Source organism: Brachycentrus maculatus, unplaced genomic scaffold (assembly GCF_059751285.1).
Source record: "Brachycentrus maculatus isolate JH-2025_06_01 unplaced genomic scaffold, ASM5975128v1 h1tg000362l, whole genome shotgun sequence".
NCBI classification, from domain to species: Eukaryota; Metazoa; Arthropoda; class Insecta; order Trichoptera; family Brachycentridae; genus Brachycentrus; species Brachycentrus maculatus.
In genome coordinates, this window is record NW_028281111.1 from 198,252 (window position 1) to 222,557 (window position 24,306).

Consider the following 24,306-nt stretch of genomic DNA (forward strand, 5'->3'; position numbering starts at 1 on the left):
AGAAAATAAAAACATGAAATAAATCTCGACCTTTTCTATTCCCGATTGTTTGAAACTTCAAAAGGAAGGAGTAATTTAAAAATTTATATACATTTTTGACTATTTTCCTCTCGACCACATATTTATATTCATTTTAATTTTAATGTTTCAGTTATTTTAATTAGAAAATTGTACGTCCAGTAATGATATTAAATAATTTGATAAAATATGGGCAAATAAAGTAACTAAAAAACTTCATCTAAATTTTTTTATAAATGTATAGTTTCAAATATTTGCACTAGTTTAAATTCTCAAATACCAAATTCCATTCCCGCCTGTTAACCTAAAAACTTTTTTTTTTCTTCATTCAACGTTTCCTGATGGAATTCTAGTGTATTAACTATTTGGTCGTATAAAGTACACAATAAACGTACACTTTATATATGGCATTACCGGTTTCACCCATTGACGGGCATCTATACTCCAAAGATTGAGTTTTTCTATTTGTAGCAGGGTATTGTTGACGCTCAAGAGTATTTATACTGTTAATTTTTTTTAAATTGCCTAACGTCCAAGTGACTCTAAAATCTAGCTACGGCTTATGCAACACCGCTTATCATGACCCTACTCAGGCTTCAACTTTTTAAGTTTCATAGCTTATGCCTACTCGTGAGTGGATTTACTCCTTATGTTTAAATTTACTATAACTTCATGTTATTCATGAGTGAAAATTCTAGACAAAATCACTCGCTTAATTTTCAAAACTTGATCGTGCCGATTATATACCCTGAACATTTATTTATTTTTATGTTTTAAAAAAAAAAATTAAATGCACATCCCTTATTGAAGCCTTCATTTGCATTATTTCAATTATTTATTAATTCGTGATTTAATTCACAATTCTAAGCTTTATAATTCTCGATATTGAAAACCGGAGTTTTCTTTGTCTATCTCGAATATTAAAATAACTTATAACAGCTAAAAATCAGTCCAATATTCATTTATAAAAGAAAAAATATATATACATACTTATATTGATAACAATTGTATGAATACCTCATATCTGAAAACCCTTGTTTACAGGTGACAATAAAAAAATATTGTTACGATGATTGTTTTTCAAAATTGTATTGTATTCGATTTTTAAACGGAATATAAATTAATGTTTTTTTCTTTATTTTTATTGTTTTTTATTATTATTTACTTGGCAGTCACCCAGTGAAAGGATGTTTCTGCCAGTGTCAAGTATTATTTTTATTTACCAACAAAATAATAATAGAAAAATTTCATAGTTTAAATGTGTTAAGCTTTATCATTTTAGAAATTATGACCGCATTAGGTTCAGAAAGAAGGGTGGATACTTGGGTGGGGGGTTGGATTCCTGCCCGTGTTAAGCTATTTAGAAAGTTCGCCTTCTCTGTTGTGAGCGGACACTGAAAGAACGAATGGTTTGCATCCCTTAGGTTTTGCTATGCTGTGCAATATTTAATTTTAGGTCACACTGTCTGCATAGAAAACTTGATTTCGTTCAAAATATCGGATAGAAGGGCTTAGCGAATCGTTGATAATATATAATGAATGGTTTAGTTACAGAGCAATATTGACTCAATCGATCTGCTAAAAATTGCAATGACCGGGATCTTTACCCTACTACTTCCACGTTTTATCAGTTCCCAATATTGGTGTCCTTTGTATAGGAATATTTTCATAGAATATCGATTGATCTATTTGTTGTGAATACCGTAGAACGGGGCTACCTGAACTTTGATGTGTTACTTGAGCCCAGTATAAAAAAATATTTAGATCTGTATTTGGTCTACAATAATGAACGTATCGACATGATTCATTGTTTCCCTGACAGGTGACACTTGTCACGATACATTCATTATTGTAGACCAAATACAGATTTAAATCTCGTTTTTGAACTGGGCTCAAGTAACACAACAAAGCTCAAGTAGCCCCGTTCTACGGTACTGTATTCTGTCTTTATTCTCATTTATTTCCTATCTTATTAATAAATTAGATAAATATCTGTCTCCATAGTGTGGTAGTTAGCGCGTTTGGCTTCTGTACTGGAGGTCTCGGGTTTTATTCCCAAGGAATTGAAATACACATCTCCAGTCAACCATATTTTTCGTCCATCTATCCCCAGACATACGTGCCACATGACCTGCCCAGTTCCACTTGTGTGTAATACCACTTTAAAGATGTAATACGCTTTAAAGATTTTTAAGTGGTATTACACAAAGTGAACGACGATGAACGATAAGGAGAGTGTTTAATGTTAACAAATCTTAAATTACATTCAATGCTATGCACTAAGATGACCCTTTTGTGTGTGGCACGCTGTAATGCCTAAACTGACCATTTATTTTTGTCCTCAAAACGGGACATCTACCAATTTTTACCTAATAGTATGTATATTCAAGAAAACACGTATTTTTCATAGTTTTTATCTATTATTAAAAAGAAAATGAATATTGATAAAAAAATAAGAGAAATAAATATTATAAATATGAAATAATTATGTTTTTTTTTATTATTTATATTAAGAGTAGGCGGTCTTTATATAAATTAGTTAGTCTTTGCACATGACTCACCAGCCACCTGCTGTAGCCCTATGCACCGAAATCAAGCTAGGATTTGTTCAGCAAAGTTATATGAAACGGCTATACTACAAACTATCCTCACTTTTTAAAAATTGATACCGTGTGTTGCTCTTTTTTTAAAATTGGACATTTAACGTCCCGAAACTTTACTTGGGGACAACGGGATAGGCTATCTAAAAACGGGACGGTCCCGTTCAAAACGGGACGTCTGGTCACTTTAGTAATGCCCTATGCTTAGTGATTGCACCCAATTTCCTCAGCATAGATAGGCAAGCAACTCACCGTAGGTATTATAATTCCAGCTATCCGAACCCCGAAGTAAATTCCGCGTATTATGACGTTATACATAGTTAACGCTGTTATCGATAACTAATTACGCTTTTGTGAAGTCAGCACAAAGTATTATAGCCACAATGGCTTTCGAGAAAACTCGCTAACGTGACCAAAGTTTTTCTTTTCTTTTATGCATAAGCGAACGTAATTCCGGCATGTTGATTTTGGCCCTTTTTGTTTTGTTCTTTTTTCTAAATTTAAAAGTAATGAAATACAAATATGAAAATAATTTTAATTATTACAAATACTTGTTGTATACACTGGTCTGCCAAACAATAAAATGACTCGACTGCAATCAGTGTTAAACGCTGCAGCGAGACTGATTTTTGAGATTTCGAAATTCAGCCACATCACTCCACCACTTCACGAACTGCACTGGTTAAGCTTTCCCAAAAGGGTAGAATATAAATTCTGTATATTCATGTATGTAATACTTAAATATGGTTGTATAATATATATAAGAGCTCTGTATTCTAGACGAATTGGTTGATTGTACGTCTCACGCTTTGATCGGCTACAACTAAGTACTATGGGTAAAGTGATCTTACCATCTCACAACCAGCGTACTAAATCGGTCAAGCGTGCCTTTGCTGTTGCGTGACTGATGGCATGGAATGCTCTTCCATCAGTATCCCAAATAAATATAATATCGAAATTCATCAAATGCCACAGCCATTGCTGCTTTCTGCTTTCCCAGTTACTGTTCCTTTTCCATTTATTTTTCCATATAGAAGTAATGTCCTTCACCCTGAGCTCCTGTACGTGTACAGGTGTGTACAATGTACTGTATCTCTTTTCTAACAAATATAATGCAATCCCACATCCACAGTGGCGTGCACAGAGAATTAATTAGTGTAGGCAGTAGAGGCAGGTAGTGAGGTAATCTGGTACTACTTACTAAGGTAGGCAGTAGAGGTAGGTAGTAAAGTAGGGTAGGTACTGGTTGCGTTTTTAAATGCTACGCGGGTAAGTTAGGATAGGCACTGCTGGTATGCCTATATGGAATGCACGCCCCTGACATCCTAGAATATGGAGCGTAGGATCGATCACCTTCAAGTTAACACCGTTTTGTGGTGATGCAGTGCTCTATGCATCATTGGATGCAGATAGGGGTAGGATTTGATTTGGTGCTATATCGGATTCCGTCAGTCTCGCGTATGGCGCCGAGATAGTCAATGAATCATATTATATTTTGACATCTCATCAAAGATAAAGAAGAATATGGAAGTCTGGGCATTTACGGGGCTGACGACCGTCATAGGCTGGTTTAAGTGATCACTTTACACACGTATAACATTCACCAATTCTACCTATTATTGACAACCACACTACTCAAATTCTTGGAAGTTCTATATATATATATATATGAACCAATTTTGATACATTGTTCTTGAATCACTAGAACTTCACTAAAAATAATATGAAAATAACTCCTGTAATTGGAGATAATCCAGATATTGTGAAGTATTTGGACATACTCAAAATATTGTAAAGTCAATGAATCGTTTACCGTTGGCAGTTATTTCGATGTTTATCAACTAAGGTTAGATATTTGCTTGGTTCGACAGCGACTCTACATTCCGTGAATGCAATGAGCGAAGTGCAGTATGTTCAAGACATATTGCGTAATACGCACTCACGCTACCCGGTTGCAGGGCTAGTCAAAACGAACCATTGTTTGGTGCAATTACAATGATATTGTGCGATTAGATGACAAATCCGTGCCAAGGTACAGCATAGTAATCAGAAATGCCTGTAACAGGATAATTCTAACTTCTGCTAATTTCACGTGTACGGTATGTAAATATACGAGTGTTAAATTCTTATACAAATTGAAAAGTAAATTCCTTTATTTATATTTTGCTTCTGTGTCTAATTATCTACAAAATATACACGAGAGGGTCGGGGTGGGATAATCGATAGCCTGCAACATAATTTTCTCTAAATCCAGGCAACATTTTACGTCATTATTTTTTTTCTTCTTAAAATACCGTTGTATTGAAAAATAAGTTTTTCTTCGAAGTAATTGTGTGGTTTTGAAAAGAAAAGAGTAATTGAAAGGCAAGGAGTTAAAAAAAAAATATAAAAAAAAAAAAATCTATATATTTTATAAAAAACATTTTTTTAAATTGAGCGTGAAAATACGTCTAGCCTTGAGCGCGACCGAGCGCTTTGTGATATGAACGCTTGAGATCTAGGCCTTAATGCGCTAATTGATAGAATAAACGAATGTACCAAGTGTTTTGTTTTATATGTAAACAAACAATTTAGTACAAGCTCATACCATTCAAAGCTGAACTTTTCCGGTCAGTATGGGCCTATGGGCACACGAACGAAAGCATCACTCCGTGTCAACTGGGTCTTCTGGTGATCTCCACGCAGAGATATCTCAGCAAACTGTTTCTATCGGCCTCTCGATCTGTTTCGCTTCTCGTATGTAACCGCGTTTAGGGGAAAGTCGCAAAACGGCGCATCTCCGCTTATTATTTTTGCTTACATCCGAAGTTACAGGCCGCTTTCGGTTTTCGCCGTTCTACTGGCGCAACCCGACCAACGCGCCGGTATCGGTACTTGGCCCACATAGCTACCGAGAGAAGTCGGACCACAAACATTGATGCAAACTGTCCAACATACTGGCGTGTGTTGCTATAACTTGTAATTGAAATAAACAAATTAATTTGCTATAACTTGTACACACTCGAAGTATACAAATAAATCCGTCGTGCCTTTTTCTCATCTTTCCTATTCTGTAACTAAATGTGAATCACGCATTGCATTGGTTTTGCACAGATTTATGTTATCGGCCTTTGCAGTGTATTTATAAACTCGTTTCGCTACAATCTATAAAGTCTCACGACCATTGGGTTTTTCAGAATTTAGGTTTTAAAAAATAGAAGAAATACTAGGCGTTAATATTTTTTTTATAATCCAACCACATACACTCCTATCGACACAATGAATAGGAAAATAAGATGCGAGGAATACGTCACATACATAATATATATGTAACTGTAAATATTCAACTGATAGGACTCGAATGTCATAAATTAACTTTAGAATCATAATTTTAATTTATATTTTCCAAGAGTATCGAGAAACATGCAAGAATGTATCCTTCTAAATACTAAGAAAGTCATTTTATATTTCATTTGTATTGTTATCTAATCATATATGAAGAAGTTATTGAGATGCGAGTATGGAATTCTCAGCAAATTATAGGGCTCATGACCTATATTTGTCTGGTTAAGTGATCTCTTTATTATACGCTGTGTAATATTCACCAACTGTCAAAATTATGCATAAGTACATTGAATTTTGACGCCAACAATGATATTTCTTACCAATTTATTATTATTTATTATTAAGTATTTAATTTGAATTTTGACACCACGATGAGACGTAACACTGCACAGAATCAATCTATGCAAACAGTTTTTTTATTACTATGAATTACTATTTATTACGCTATGTGATTGCTGTTTAATAATTCTGATGCAATTTTTTTTTCAACAAGCGCAATCGGTAATTTTATTAATTCTTGTAAATATATTTGTCGTTTTTTTTGCTAAATCATAACACTACCGGCTAATAATCAATTTTCGACGGTCTTCCAAGGAAAATTGTAGAAAGTTGCGATCATGAAACGAATATTGCAAACAGAGCGAGACGAGGAACTAAGTAACATTTACTACGCCTTATCAATTAAAAATATTATTCAATATTTTTTCTATATTTTTTGTTTTTGATAAAAAAAATATTTGGGCAAAAAACGCACAATTAAATTAATTTAGTTCGTCTGCATAGTTTAAAGTACTAAAACATACAAGTTCAAACTGATTGAGACTTTATTCAGAAGATTTAACATCAAATAATATAATATGAATATCAAATTGAAACAATTCAATGCCTACCTACCTACTTTGGATGTAGGTACTTGATAAAGTATTAAGAAAGTATGTGTTTACGTTATGCTATATTGTTAATTAATGACCCGTTTAATGCCGGCATGATTCATACTGATTACATTTGTTCTTGTTTATTATTTTTTTAAATAAACAAATGGATTCATTATGTGTTATGTACATATGATAATTAAATTGGGTTATTTTATACCTGCAGAATACTGTAATTTTTTTTCTTCATATTTATTAGTTTATCATCTAAGTAATCCATATTATGTAAGCATGTAGATTTTTGCAAGTATTTGACTTTTTTTTCATTTCAATAATTGATTCGCCAGTCATTTGGTGCTAATTATATTACCATTTTTGATTAAAATTTTACTCGGTTAATACCACTCTTAAAATATTGTGACACATTATTTTCAAATACGGTGTGGAACGATGCGGAATGCATCAAAGCACGTGTCACTATGGGTTTTGAGAAAAAGTGGTATGTATTTACCAAGTAAAATTAATTTTTTTAGCAAAAACAAATACGAGACAGTAAGACCTATAACAGCGTTTAAAGGTTAAAACTACCTGCATCCAGCCACGTGTTGCTGTGGTTCAGTCTGGTTAAATGAAAAAGAATAAAAATGAAAACCGCACATTTTTGTTTGCATATGAATGTTTAATTTTACGATGCTTGTGGGTACAATACAATATTTTAGCAGCTGTTAAGAAGCACGCTGCCCGCCATGAAAAATTATTAGTATTGCTATAAGTTCAACAGATGGCATTGCCATAGGCGCAAAAACTGTTAAAAGTGAAAACACGTTTTTGTCACAGAATATAAAAACAAGCGCGCATGTGAATTGAAAATTGTATGAAAATTGCAACGAATCACTAAACATCATTATAGATTTAAGGGTTTTAACAAACGAATATTTATTGTTCATTTTTATTTATATAAAATAATACTTATGTATGAATAGTTTAGTACGACCATCATTTCCAGTGTTTTGATTCTGTTCATATATTACTTTAACACAGATTACCAGATATGCGTAATATTATACATACATGTTCTTGACAGTTATTTCGATATGTAGATTTTGTCGTTTCGCATGCATGTCGCGTTTGCCTGTCACAAACAGTAACATGTTAAACTTTGTATTTCACCTCCACAACCACATATTTTCACATCCACACCCAAAATAGTTACCTACTCTCAATTTACCCTTCCATAATTATTTTTATTTGGTACATAACCGTACATAAAGATCATAAACAAATTTATGAAGCTAATGTAGTTGGAAGTAAGAGCAGAGGAAGACCGAGAAAAACTTGGCTCGATCAGGTGTCTCAAATACTTCAAAGCGGTCAGGTCGAAATAATCGGTTATGTATGAGGAGATGCATGAACGTGGAAGAGGCAAAAAAAGTTTTTTGCAAAGACAGAGTGGTGTGGCGTTCTATTCTCTCTAGCGGCGTGATTGTTAGTTGGTTAGTTAAGATCTTATTCCATTTTTCTTCTCCGTCTTAGTCCTTATTACTGTGGGTGTGACATTGTCGAAGCAATGACTCTTCTCCAGTTATCAGAAATGCCTGCTGCTGTCTTAACTTGATCGGTCCATCTTGTGGGTATCTTCGTCTCTCTCTCTTCCCCTCCAGGCTACCGATCACAAAACTAGTCGTTTCAGGCTATATACTCATTGCCACGCACGACGTGTCAAAATAACTGAAGAATCCATCATTGCCAGAGACATTGGCCAGAGTCCCGTTTAGCAAATACTTTTATGATGCACAGTTGGAAATTGTTATTTTAATAAAATGCATTTTTCTTAGTTCTGTTCGGTGCGTTCCGCATTAAATTTTGTTGACGCAGCGTTTTATCGTTATATAAACTAAATTAAAAATAAATTGAAGTATAAAACTCGTAATAATTTTTTTGTGCCATGGACTAGTTTAAATATTTGATGTTTAGATAAGAGATCTTCATTAAAAGTTAAAATTATTCGCTTGGAGATTGCTTTGTTTGTTCATAATTCCCTCAATTACTGGGTGTGTTATTCATATTGATATGAATTCTGTAACTGAGATATGTATTGTAATTACGAATTTCTAGACTCATTTGGTTTTTGCATACTTTTTCAGCTTACCATATCGCTCACTCCTTTCAAGAACGTCATAAATAAAAAAAACTTGATTTTTCAGGAGAACGTTTTTAAAGTTTAAAAATATAATGCAATGTATTAAAAATAAATATCAAGCCACTTATTCAACTTTTTACTGTGCAACAGATCTTTTGAGGTAAAACCTGAAGGTTTTTTCTCCATTTGAAAAATATTTACTATATTTAAAAAAAATAATTAAACAATACCTTTTCTTCAAAATGCAAAAACAACACTTTCTACCCAGAAGCGGGTAAATATTTAGTTAAAAATATTCCGCTTTTGCTGGGATATAGTACATTTTCTGGGCATTCCGAAAACATGCACAGCTGAAGATGGACGATTTTTGATTTATGACGTTCTCGAAAGGAGTGAGCGATATGGGAATAAGTTATTTAGAAAGAAATATGGTCCCGATGTTAACAAAGCTAACGATCTGTCATTGTCTGGTTTAAGTGATTATATTCTACACTTTAACATTTACCATTCTACCCATCGTGGACAACCATATTGGACAACCACAACCAATGATACATAAGGCACTGCATCATTTATAAGCAGTTTATATTCTAATCGTCAAATACACAAGGAAAAGGTGATCAGCCCTGCAGTTCAGGTACCAGTCCTGGGTGATATTATTAGTAGAGTGAAAAATCATTTAAATTAATTTCGATTCCCTGAAAATCAAACCCGGGACCTCCAGCACAGTATCCAAAAGCGCTGACCACTACACTACAGAGCCAGACGTACCACATTACTTAAGTTTGAATAGCACCCCCTTTGTGGCCTAAAATCTATAATTCGTTTACAATTAAGGCTAGATACACAAGCTCATTTATTTGTACAAAAGCTCGCTTTTATTGAGCGATTGCTACTCAATAGCATGTGTGTACGTGCTATGCTAGAAATAAGCATACTTATTTCGAGCATGTTAAAAAATCGACAGTCGCTCGAGTCTTCGAGAATGCTACCTGCAGCGCGTTTGGGAGGGTCGTACTCTGAGTATGTAAACGAGCATGCTTATTTCAAGCATATGAATCCAGCTAGAGAGCATGCTTGATTAGTGGCATGTGTATCTTTACCTTAACTCGAACACGCGTCTATTTTTAATTTACTGAATTCATGAACCGACTTGCAATCGGGCAGTGTAGAGACCACCATTTCTACGAAGCCGTGATTCAGATTGTTTGCCGATTATATGAACGGTCGATTGCGTCATCGGTCGTTTGCCCGCGCACCCGCCGGCTAGGCAGTCCGGTAACATGATAATTTGCCATCCTGTCGCCAGGACGAGACAGGTATGCGAGACGTCAGTCGAAGGATGACGTTATTCTGTACATTCATAGTCGATCTATATCATTTATTGATTCGGCATTAACTTTGTGGAAACATATTGATTGTAAAAAAAAATAAACATTGTATGTATAATACTAACATTCGATTCCCAGGGGGGGTCAAATAAATATAAGTGATTTTTCCACTCTAATATTTATTCAGTATTACCCTGGACTGGTACCTGAAGCGGAAGGCTGATCACTTTTCCTTCGTGTGTTAACGATCAAGATAACACTGTGTTTATAATGCAGTGCCCTATGCACCATTGGGGTGCGGAAAAGAGTTTTGAATGAATGTATAATACTACTTACTTATTGAGTTTTATTATATCACAAAAGATTTTTCGATAATTACAGTTGTTTTCATCGAGAGATAATTATTAAAACTAACGTGCAAAATATATATTTATTCAGGTATATATGTATATATATAGAGGTTTTTGGGAAATAAATAAGGGAGGGAGTTAAGGGGTGGGACTTTTTGCAACGGGAACATGGATAATAATGGTGACGTATTTTGGAAAAGCGTATTATTAATTAATGTTGTATCAGAATAAAAAATTTTATGTATCGCTAAAATTTCTAAATTGTTCATGACTTGACCTTTGATGTGACCGAGTGTAATACATTATTTTAGTATATGTGAGTCAAATAGTCAAATGAGTGGTTGGTTTCCATTATCTGATTCGCGAACTCTGAAAAATAATTATTAGTAAGTCCACGGCGATGTTCTTTAATACAAATTATTAGATTTCTCGCAGTTTGGCCAGTATGTAATATTTTCTATCGCATTCTCCACAAGAAATTTCATATACTTGTACTTATACCGCTTTTATCTAATATGTTTACTTTTGTTTTTGAAATGTGGTCTGTTCTCTGATTAGAAACTTATCTGATTTAATTACTTCAGTATTGTATTTTCTATGAATGTTTTTTTACGTGAGTTTTTTTTTTTAATTATTGTAACTTCGTTCGTTTTAATGAACTCGGTTTACGATGTAAATACGTAAGAGCGATCATGATCTTATGTGTATAAAAAAATGTCATTATGTATTTAACGATACAGAAGGAAAATAAGTATGATTGAAACTACCTGCAATCTATTTTGGCTATAACACCGCAAGACTTCATAAAAACCTAATCCATATATCTTCTCTCTTTCCTCCTGGAGATTTACGAATCATGTGTAATAAAATGACAATATCATTCTTCAAAACGACCATTTTATAATAAAAGCCATTTTATAATAAGAATGAATACGAATTCAATACCTTATGAATACGAATAGAATATCTTTTATTACAGTATTAAATGATAAATACGAAATTTTTACTGATGAAGTTTTCTGAGTGGTATTATGTCGCATGTCGGCGTGTCGTTAGCACTTTTAGGCGACTTTTTGGATCGCATTGCAGCGTCCTTCATCAGGGCTGATTTACACCTTTGTGTTGTGTCACCTCGTTCGTTTATGTGAATAAATATTATTCTTTTTTTTTGTATTTTAAAAACATTATAACTTTGTGGTAAGGTAATTAAACAGTCATCTTATTATTTATCGTTCATTTTGTGTTATACCACTCAAAAACTCAATTTCACGACTCCCGGTTTCAGCAACATTTTGAGTGTGTCCAAATACTCACAAATCTGCATTATCTCCAATTAGGAGTTATTTAAAAAAATACATCTCAACTACTAATATAAAACTCACATATTAATATAAAAAGCTTCTTTACATCTCACCAATAGATGTCTCTAGTGAAGTTCTAGTGATTCAAGAATAAGGTTTCTAAATTAGTTCATATATATAGAACTTCCAAGAATTTGAGTAGTGTGGTTGTCAATAATGGGTAGAATTGGTGAATGTTACACGTGTGTAAAGTGATCACTTAAACCAGCTTATGACGGTCGTCAGCCCCGTAAATGCCCAGACTTCCATATTCTTCTTCATCTTTGATAAGATGTTAAAAAATAATATAATTCAGTTCTGTTTGAGCGAAAATGTATTGAAGGAGGCCTCGTGCATGGCTATACTTATACGGTGTGTGTACAGTCTCAATATTATCATTCCCTGCACCGTTTGCACTGCTGTTACATAGTTTGAATAGTGTTTACCTGTAATTACATTTCCTCAACCCCGTGTTACGTACCCCGCACCCTGCAATCCACCCCGCTCCGCTAACAAACAGCGCCGGTCGTCTGGTCCCTCCTTAGCGACTCTCCTCTTCATCTTCCCGAGTAAACACATCACGGGGAAGACATTCAACTGCACTTATTGCGCAAGGGACGCGATGCGAGATACGGAGCCAATTTAAAGAGAGTAACAGCGCAACATCAATCTAGACAAGTAACGAGACACGATGCTATTGAACCAGCTCGGACTGATCGTGATGTCTCCTTACGAGTGTTTAGTTTATTTCTTAATATGATTTATCTGCATACGCTTCTATCTCCTCGGGTATCTACTTTATTTATTCCACTGCAGCCTATAACTCAAGTATTAACTTTTGCATTAATTCAGACTTGCACCTAGAAATCCTTAAAATGTCGACTTATAGAACCTTTTTTTAAACATAGTTAAAAGATATTATTTTTTATTTATTCTTTTTTGACATCTCATCAAAAATGGAAAAAACTTAATATTGAAGGGCTTACTTTTTTGGAAATTAAACATTAAGAATAGAACGTACGAATGAGAATGCAAAAGAAAATCCATGAATTAAGTTTGACTTGTTTATTTTCAATTAATTGAATAATATTTTTAATGTTTTTTGCTGATACTTTGTGGCACATTTATGAACTTTATAAAATAAGTAAAACACTAACTATGTTTTTAACCATTTTTATTTTTGATACTGTTATATAATGAAATAATAGTACCAAAAATAATGTGGTTAAAAACGATGTTTATAAAGAATATGCTGAATTAAAATTATAGGGATGCTTACGTTGAATTATGAATACAACAAATCAATTACCCGACTGATTCTACATCATTATACATCTGCATTACAAAATATTGACTGATTCCATAAATATCCATTTATATCGTTGGTACAATTATTTTGCAATAACGGATTGCATTTGCACCTTTGTGCATGCATTTATCATCCGTGTACAATGTGTGTTTATACAATTGCATTGGTGAAATAAATCATTCGTATAATTCTCTCATTCCATTACAATATATAATTGTCAATATACTATATTACAGAAGAAATGGAAAGCCGTAAGTAAATGAGGTTTTTGCGTTTGAATTAATTGAAAACAGTAAACATTAAACATCGCATTACTTTCTATCATCAATTCGCACATATTCCATCCACGTACTTCCCTGAATTTCATCTTAATATTTATAAGCGTCGTTCCTTGCATAAACGGAACACCAATTATTTATAACATTAGAGAAAAAGCATATTTCAAAAAAGTTATAAATTTTAAACTTATGCAATAATTTATCGTCGGTACTTGTTTTCAAAATTTTCAAGGAAACAAAGGAACAATACGAGTTTTATATCTTTTCGCTTAGTTTTCAATTTTTAAATATTTTCAAATACTTCTTCTTGGTGTAGGCCTTGTGGCCTGTTTTTAAGAGGGATTAGTCTCCTGCGATGTCGATTCCCAGTTATCGATCCATCTCTTTAGTGGTCTGCCCTTACGATCCCATACGTCATGATGGGTCGGACACCCAGTTTTGTAAACCTTGATTTTGCTGCCAATCTTCATCTCAGGATTTTTCCATATAATTTTTTTCAGGCATCCTGAGATGAAATTTCAAATTCACCGAGAAAACAGTATAGAACAGCGAAAATAAAAATTAATTTTTAATATTAAGTTCGATGGTATTAAAATATACGCATGCACGCCACTGCATCAACCCTGATGAGAAAATGAACTAATGTGGTAAACATTTATTAACCATTAATTTTCTTATGCTTTTTTAATTGCCGCACTAAATGCATGAAGTACTTAACAAGTAAAATCATGACTATGTTTTGTTCACGTTATTTAAACAGATGTGTCAATACGTGATATTTTTATGCCTAGATACAGAAACCAGGTAGACATATTTACAAATACATGTATTGTGTAAATATTGAGCCAATTTAAACGAGATCAAACGTTATGTCGAAAAATGGCTGATAAATAATTGCTTTGTGATTTAAACAGCCGGAGAAATAAAGGGTGCGTAAATTTTGGATGTATATATCTTGTATGGACCGAACGACGAATGAAGAGGTACAGTAGATCTTCGAATATCTGGACTAATTGAGGATGAGGTTCGTCCTCTTGGTAAAAAACCCTAACCTGAATAAATCGATATACTACGATATATTTATGAAACCTTATAATAAACATATACGTATGATTTGAAATTATTGTCATTTTATTATTATAACTAACTAACCATCTAGCCACTTCTTCGCAGGGGTAGATAGAGAGAATAGAACGCCATACTACTCTGTCTTTGCAAACATGATTCGCCTCTTCCACATTCATTATCTCTTCATTCATACCCGCCATCATTTCGACTGGCAGTTTTGCAAATAGCAACATTAATTAATTAATTGATAGTTCGCAAAATAAAAGTATAAAAATAGTGCGTTGTCATTTCATATTTTATTTTGCTCAATATTCCTCGTACTTAATCCCTTTTCAACGAGCTTACTTTCAAAACTATTAGACGCTGTATTCCTTTGTTCAGCATTTTCCAATGTCAACGACACGTAATTTTTACACATTACACTCGCAGCTATCAACTATCGCGCGAAGCTTTACGAGTATATACGGGTACGAAGAAATAGTCTGCATGCATCGCAAGATGAGATATAGGCATCAAACATGGCGGCTGTCATTGTTATCAGTCCACGGGTGCGGAAAGTATCGGTCGCAATGAACAAAACCGTTCCGGTCCGCGACTCTCGAGTTCAAATCCACTCTGTCAAATCCTCTTTTTGTCCACTGCATTAGCTGATTCATGTTTGAAGGCGGACTTCACAATGCTGCCTTCGGTATATCGTATAACGTGAAACCCACGTTTCGGAATAAAGTCACATAATACAAAGAGCAAAAATACATTCCTTTGTCTGCGTGCCTTTACATACGTTCATGTTTCGCTATTACAAAGAACACGCATTTTCATATTCATCAAAATACAGTACCTAAAATATTGCAAAACCTTCGAATTTTTTTTAATTTACTCATTTTCATTCTTGTTATATATATAGTTAAAAAAATTATTTCATTTACTTGCTTACAATTAAAAAAAAAGAGAAATATTTGTGTTTTTATTATTTACACAAACATTTCAATTTCATACTATTTCTATGAGTCTAAGCGGATCATTATTTTAAATAGGTATCAAATTGTGGTAGAGTGGGTTCGGACCGAGATACTCTGACTTAAGAGTCCGCGACACTAACCACGGGACCACAACCCGACACATATTTTAGCTTTTCAGTTGTAATGTCATGTTCAGATTTCTTGTAACATTCACCAATTCTACCCATGATTGACAACCATACTACTCGAATTTTGGAAACTTCTAGATATATTGAGCAAACTTGAAACACAGTGTGTCACTAGAGACATCTATGGTGGGATGAGAAAAGCTTTTAATAAGCAGAAACTCTTTCATTTGTATTTTACGTCTAAATCCCGGTTTTTATTATTTTTTATTCATTTAATATATTTACATTTTTATTTATAACATAATACATTTGAATCATTTATACCTATGGAGAACTTTTACATTTCGATTCGCTGTGCCTCTCCATAAAAGAGACTGTGCTCTTGTGCTTGGAGAGGGACTTACACTCGTGGTTTAATTATATTCACATACTTAAGGAACGCTAGAAAACATCATTTTCAATTTTTATTTAAGCTTATAATTTGAACAAGTATTTGGACACATTCTTCTTCTCCGTCTTAATCCTCATTGCTGAGGGTTGTGACCCTTGCAGAAGCAATGACTCTTCTCCAGTTATCCCTTGACTGCGCTGCACGTAGCGCTCCAACCACTGAGGTGCCTGCTGCTGCCTTAATTTGATCGGTCCATCGTGTGGGGGATCTTCCTCTCCCTCTCTTCCCCTCCAGGCTACCGATCACAACTAGGCGTTCCAGGCTATCCTCGTTGCCACGCGCAACGTGTCCAAAGAACTGGAGAATCCGTCGGGTACAGATATTGGCCAGAGACAAGCCATCCAAGCGTAGTTCCTGGCGAATGGACTCATTGGTGCGTCTAGCTGTCCATGGAATTCGGAGCATGCGCCTCCAACACCACATTTCGAAGGCATTTTTCTCCTTTCTGCTGCTTTTATAGTCCATGTTTCAGCAGCATAGAGAAAAATGGAGTGGACCAAGCTCCTGACAAGCTTCATCTTGGTGTTGTTACTCACACCCCCGTCTTTCCAAATTTTGTCTAGCTTAGACATGGCACTTTTGGCGATGGCGATACGACGTCTAATCTCTCCTTCACAAGTTCCTTCATTGCTGATTTGAGATCCAAGGAACTGGAACTCGTTTATTATCTCTAAACCTTCCAGTGAGTTCCCGAGATCACCAAACTTCTTAGATCGATCTATGATCATGATCTTGGTCTTGCTTTGGTTAATCTCTAGTCCCAGTGCCTTGCTCTCAATCTCTACTCGTTTAAGGAGATCTACCATCTCTTTTGGGTCTTTGGCCAGAAGTGTTGTGTCGTCCGCATATCGTATATTGGACAGCTTTACGCCACCAATGGACACTCCTCCATTCCATTCGTAGAGAGCCCTGCGCATGATGGACACATTCAAAATGTTGCAAAATACTCCATTTTACACAACGCAAAGGCTGGATTAAGTTATCCGTGTTCAATATTTCTAGTTTTATGATGTCGTAATGAGTGGTTGCAAGATGGTCGAGATTTTTTTTCACCAAGTATGTAACGGTTCGTCAGAATAGAAACGATATTATTTACTACATTTGCGTAATGTACGCTTACTTTCGATACGGAAACAACAGTCGTTGATCACTTCGCTATATTTCACTAAAGGTCATCAGCAATAACACGTTAACACATTCATCCCGAATGTTAATTCAGGTTTTTTCACATATTATGTTTATTAACAGTTACGTAGGTGTCTCACGAAAATGGTTATCATTTTATATAACTTTAAAAATTTAAATTGATTTTTTTTATTCAATCCGAATATCAAAATGTCTTACTACTACTACCATCACGCCGTTTCTCCGCAGGGGTAGGCAGAGAGGATGGAACGCCACACATACCCGCCGATACATACCCGCCGATTGTTACGACTCCTAACCTGACCACTTTCAAGTATTTGGCATACCTGATCGTGCCATGTTTTTCTCGGTCTTCCTCTGCTCTTTTTTCCACTTACATTCGCCTCATAAATTTGGTTTACTGTTCTTTCCTCACTCATTCGTTCTACATGTCCAAACCATCTCAACACACCTTTCTTAATTTTATCGTAATGCTTATCTCAGCTTTGCATTCCTTCCTCATTTCATTATTCGCACATCTATCATACATCGTTTTGTCGCACATTCTTCTGAGAGATCGCATTTCGACTCCATTCAGTCTACTTTCATCCTTCTTTTGCCAACTCCATGTTTCACTTCCACACATTAGAGTTGGAACCAGGACTCCGTTGTGCACTGCCACTTGGCTTTATTTTTGTGCCTAACGCAAAACAACGCGAGATGTACCATATAATATGCCGTTACTGTTGAGTCGTTCTATTAATTTTGCCAAATTCTTTACACAGATAAATGCGTTCATTTCGGACAAATAGACCGGACAAACAATGACACAACGGTAAAACAAATTCACGGCGTGAATATACTCGTATAGAATGTAGAAGCCGAGTAAGGTCGAGGGATCATCCACTGGACCGTAATCTTCAAACCGGACATGCCTCAAGTAGGATAATTGGCGTGCATGTATAATTTAAAGCCGGCGCCACACATTTGTGGAATGATTTGAGCGAACCTTTTCGAAAACATTTGAAGCATATAGGCAGACCTCTGCTAGATTTACTTTGTCCGCTTTGATGTGCGTTCAAAAACTGCCAAAATAAAACAAAATCTTGTTTAAAGTTTTGCACGCGTTTGGTTTTCAAATGCCTTTATATTGTTGATTTCCAATAAATGCATTTTGTAAAATGATACTTACTTTGATTTTTTTAATACTCGTGCTACATACACTTAGCGACTCCGTAGAAGGTGTTTGAAACAAAGTCTGACCGCGACATTGAATGCATGGAACACAATCAACTCTTGTTTGCAACAAAATATGAAAATGGGCTTAAAATACCAAATTCTTGTCACATAAAGTAATTAATTATTGAATCGTAAATCGTTTTATGTTTAATTTTAATTTATATTTTTTTTAATGTTTCATTATTTCTATCTGACCACCTGGGCTCGGAATTAAATTTTGTTTAGGTATTGTTTAGAGAAACCGGAAATACGTTACTCTTTCCAAGAAAAAATATACGATATTTATCTTAAATCGCCTTAATTTATCTAAATCTATGCGCATTCATAAAGGGTATTACTTACCTATTTATTTAATTTATGGTAATGGTGCTTTCTAAAAACAAAAGGCAGAAATAAATGCCAACTGTGTGTTTAAATGATATCGAAAGTTCTACAAGTGAAAATACGTTTTTTAGTCCTATTGAATCCGAATTCGAGATTCCTCTCGCTTGCCACATGCTCCCAATTTCTCGCCTCAAGAACTTCAACGGGAACTTAGTTTTATTTCTCCTTATCTGCGAGTAATACTTATCTGATTTTATTTGCTAATTTACGTATCTACCGCTTAACGAGAACTTTCGATTGATTTCTTACTATGAAAAGTGAAAGACTCATTTTATTACGTACTGCTGATGTCAGCTGTTTTTCTGATTTTTGAAGTTTGAGTACAAGTTTTTTTAAGTTAATACTTTTTAAGAACTTTCATTCCTCTTGGCAACACATAACTTGAGATATATGAGCCATAAGATATTCAGCTACTTTCTAAATGCTAAAGCTCGAACTTTCTCAGAGATATGCGTAAAAGCAGAAGGGTTAGGATTACATATTTTGTGCCTCTCGCGTGAATGGATAAATATCACGATGTGTGATTATTGGCTAATAAATTAATATGGAAAATCACAAGACTGTCGGTAGCATTCTTATTTAAATATGTAGAGAAATAAGGGACATATGAAGGTTTAAACTTTCGAAATTTTTATAAAACCTATCATCAAATTTCCGTCATCTAACGTTTTATGACGTCATATGGTTTATTGTCTATGGTTTATAGAGCTGTAATTGTAGTAGTGTGGATTGTTTGTTTACCACTACACCTCCATTTGTGTTATACAAATATGAGGGGAGGGGGTGGGTGGGAGGGTGGACCATAGACATCAACAAATAGAGCCGCCAATAATTTAGCAATGTTACCAGTATTAAAATAACTCCATCGTTTCTGTGACGTCATTCATTGCCAACTTACGAAAATAACGTTTTTCGAAGGCGAATTTTTCAAAAGAAAATTATGAATGAAAATATTAATTATATCGGCTGTTACAAACACAAAAGGAGTCTAATACAATCCTTTATAGGTTGAGTATGTTAAATTATTATTCCTCCCGTCTGACAAAGATCCATTTACGAATTGTAAAATACCTTTTTGTCTTTCGTAAAATATTGTTAGTTTGCGTCATTAACCCTTTCTGCCTTACCCGATTCGCCGGATTATCGAATGTGTACCCCTACAAATACTTTTCGCGCAGTTTGATATCGGAGTTATTTTGGGGTTTTTGATTTGTGATTGGATTTTTTCCACCCTCTTCGCTTTCAAAGGTTTTCGGGTCGCGAGCCAAATAACGACCGGACGCCTGTGACAGGGCGCTATTCCGGTCAAAACGACAGCGGAGAGATACTATATCAACCGATGTGCACAGCCGGTAGGCACAAGTGTCGCTGAAATAGGTCAAGTTGCCGTATCTAGTTCGACCGAAAGTGAATTTGAGCTTCTCTTCCGTACACGTCGGCTCACTTTGAAAAAAAAAGGTACATAAAAGAAGCGTCGGATTTTCGGAGTGCCACGGATGTTGCGGTCCACTCGGTTGGATACGCACAAGTAATTCTGTGATCAGGAAAGCATTTCCAGCTTTTCGAAGGGCGTTCTGTTCTGTAGAACAAAATTATTTATTGCCCCGTTCAGAGGAGCGTGAGAGCCTACCTGCGTAATATTGGAACACGTACTTATAATATAACGTGCAGATATATAACCGAGTATTGACATAGAATATTTAATCGCGATCATATAAGGTATTGTAATATTTCATAATAAAGTTTATATGTATGTACTTCGTTCTTATATATAAATTTTAAAAAAAAGTCCAATAAAATATTATCTACAACATTTTGAGTGTATCCAAATATTTTTTACAAATTTGGATTATCTCGAATTAGGAGTTATTTTTTATATTATTTCTTGACATTTCAACATAGATGAAGAAGAATATGGAAGTCTGGGCATTTACGGGGTTTACGACCTTCATAGGCTTGGTTAAACGATCACTTTACATACGTGTAACATTTACCAATTCTATCCATGATTGACAACCACACTACAACATATCTTTTTAGGTAAAACCTGAATGTTTTTTCTCCATTTGAAAAATATTTAGTATATTTAAATAAAATAATTAAACAGTACCTTTTCTTCAAAATGCAAAAACAACACTTTCTGCCCTGTAGCGCGTAAAAATTAAGTTAAAAATATGCCGCTTTTGCTGGGATATAGTACATTTTCTGGGCATTCCGAAAACATGCACAACTGAAAATTGTCGATTTTTTAAATATTACGTTGTTGAATGGAGTGAGCGATACATACTTTATCTACGAAATTTTTCGTTATTCAACCTGAGCAGTATCCGTGCAGTGTGATAACAGCGATTCGCAACTGCGGATACGTTGACAAATTTTCGACTTGCAGCTTGTTGACCCATATATTCGGCGTGCCGTTGTCACGACTCTCAATATTTGGCGACCCTTTTCACTCCTTAATTAGGATTTGATTGGTGTCACCGGTGACCGGTGACCTCATCCGAAACGTGGCGTGATGGCACAAGGTGTTTATTTATACATTTAATAAAGTAGTATGCTGGATAACGATCGCATTAGCCACCCTAGCGTGCCAATAATCTATGTATCAGGCGGTCTTCGTGGTTACCAGAAAATAGGCCAACTTACTTAATAAATGATACGTCAGTGACCATGCAAGCTTTACCGTGTATTTCCACAGACATGTTACATTGCAAAAACAAAAACAAAAACATTCTTAGCAACAACAACAAACAAAAAATCTTCTTAAATAAATAGATATATTTATATATATATATATAAATATATATAAATATATATAAATATATATATATATATATATATATATATATATATATATATATATATATATATATATATATATATATATATATATCATCCATACATGTATGACTAGATGTATGGATGTGAAGGAGGCTAGGAGTGTATGTCAGGACAGAAGAGTGTGGCGTTCCATCCTCTCTGCCTACCCCTGCGGGGAAACGGCGTGATGGTAGTAGTAGTAGTAGTAGTAGTATATATATATATATATATATATATATATATATATATATATATATATATATATATATATATATATATATATATATGTATATATATATGTATATATATATATATATATATATATATATATATATATATATATATATATATATATATATATATATATATATATATATGTATATGTATATATGTATATATATGTATATATATATATATATATATATATATATATATATATATATATATATATATATATATATATATATATATATATATATATATACATATATACATATATACATATATATCAATCAAACAATTATGTATACAATTTATCGATCAGGCATTAAATTCGGCATTCGAGTCACCAAATTGTTTAATGTATAAAGGTTTGAAAATATTTGATGAGATGCCTGAATGTATGAAGGATGAAAATAGTCTGAAAAAAATAAAAATTAATGTTTTGTTTACTGTAAAAAGATGTAAATATATATACTTATATATGATGTAAAATAATTGTAATGAATAGTTTATGTTAGTGTAATATAAGCTAATTAAAGAAATAAAATAAGATAAAATAACTTGTGGAATGACTTGATGATTATTTAAAAAAAAAACATTTTTATAATACCACTTAATAAGTTTTATTTCATTTCACACGACTAGTTTCGAAAACTAACAGATGTTTTCATCTACTGGTGTAAAGTAAATCTTTGTTATACTATCTCTGTCATCAATCTGTTTCATGTATGATGCTGGTCAAGTGTGTCGAATTTGTTACATTAAAGAAAAGTACTGTTAAATTTGTATTAATGTGGGTGGGTTGCTGTATTTTGTCGCTATATTATTAACTAATATGCGCCAATTTATGAGTGAGAGTTCGCTCTTAAAGTACCTATGCATAAAATGACCTAATTGCGGGTACGTCGTGTTAACGGTGAAATTGTGATATTTAAACACTGGCATGTAAATATTACTCATATTATTTATTGATTTAACATTAACTTTGTGGAATGACATGTTGATTATAACAAATTTAACACTTGTATTATACGTTTATGATTAGGTGATGTTTCGATTTTCATACAGATAATACAAAACATTTAGCAGATAAATAAAAGTAACGATAATTTTAGATAATTCATAAAGCAAGTGCGTTTATGTTTATATTATTTTTTGACATCTCATCAAAGATTAAGAAGAATATGGAAGTCTGGGCATTTACGGGGTTGACGACCGTCAAAGGCTGGTTTAAGTGATCACTTTACACACATGTAACAGTCAGCGATTCTACCCGTGATTGACAACCACACTACTCAAATTCTTGGAAGTTCTTGATATATTGATTAATATATTCTTGGTAGTTCTAGATTAACTCGTAACGTAGTGTTTGAATTTACTATAACTTCACAAGAGACATCTTTGGTAGTATGAGAGAAGCTTTTTATTGAGCGGAAACTCTTTCATTTGTATGTAGGTCCGAGTCCTGGATTATAATCACATACATGAGAAACGCTAGAATATATCCTTTTCATAATATTATTTTAGCTTATATTATAGGTACCACTTATCAAGTTGTTGTCATCACCTGTCGATGAAAAAGTCTCTATTTTTCGAAACATTCGTGTGAAATGAAATAATACTCAATAAATGGTATTATAAGCTTAAATAATAAAAATGAAAATGATATTTTCTGGCGTTTCCCATGTGTGTGATTATATTCCAGGATTCGGACCTCACATTGGTTCAAATATATAGAACTTCCAAGAATTTGAGTAGTGTGGTTGTCAATAATGGGTAGAATTGTTGAATGTTACACGTGTGTAAAGTGATCACTTAAACCAGCCTATGACGGTCTTCAGCCCCATAAATGCCCAGACTTGCATATTTTTCTTCATCTTTGATGAGATGACAAAAAATATTATAAGTGTTTAATTTTTAGTAATAAATATTACTTACGCTAATACGTATATGTTTGGGCAAGATGATTTTAATTAAAGACCGATTGAATGCTACGGTAATGCTATTATGTACTTCTTTTAAGATGTACATGGCTATAGATACATTTCTGTAATAAGTATACTAGAATTCTAGTTGAAAGCATTCTAGAAACAGGTATCTCGTTCCAAGTACTGGAAACAGAAGTCCGAGTCTCTGTTTGCTGATTCTTTTGAATCTAACTGGCCTAGAAAAGAGAAACTCCTGCTGTGAGTAACAGATTGCAATCAGAACAATATCATTTCCATGGACTACGTAGGTACTTATTCATATCCGTTTTCATAAACAATGAAAACTAAATATGTTGTGTTTACGATATTTAATTTTTTAAGTCTAGTTTGAAGGCTGTTTTTTGTAGGCCACGCAGTCGA

The 24,306-nt window shown here is 33.9% G+C and overlaps 1 protein-coding gene across 2 annotated transcripts in view; it reads left to right on the forward strand.

Moving 5' to 3' along the window:
* kuz (zinc-dependent metalloprotease kuz) overlaps nt 1-24,306 on the forward strand; it is a 181,555-nt gene that overhangs the window by 916 nt on the left and 156,333 nt on the right. The gene's annotated exons all lie outside the window — the stretch shown is intronic.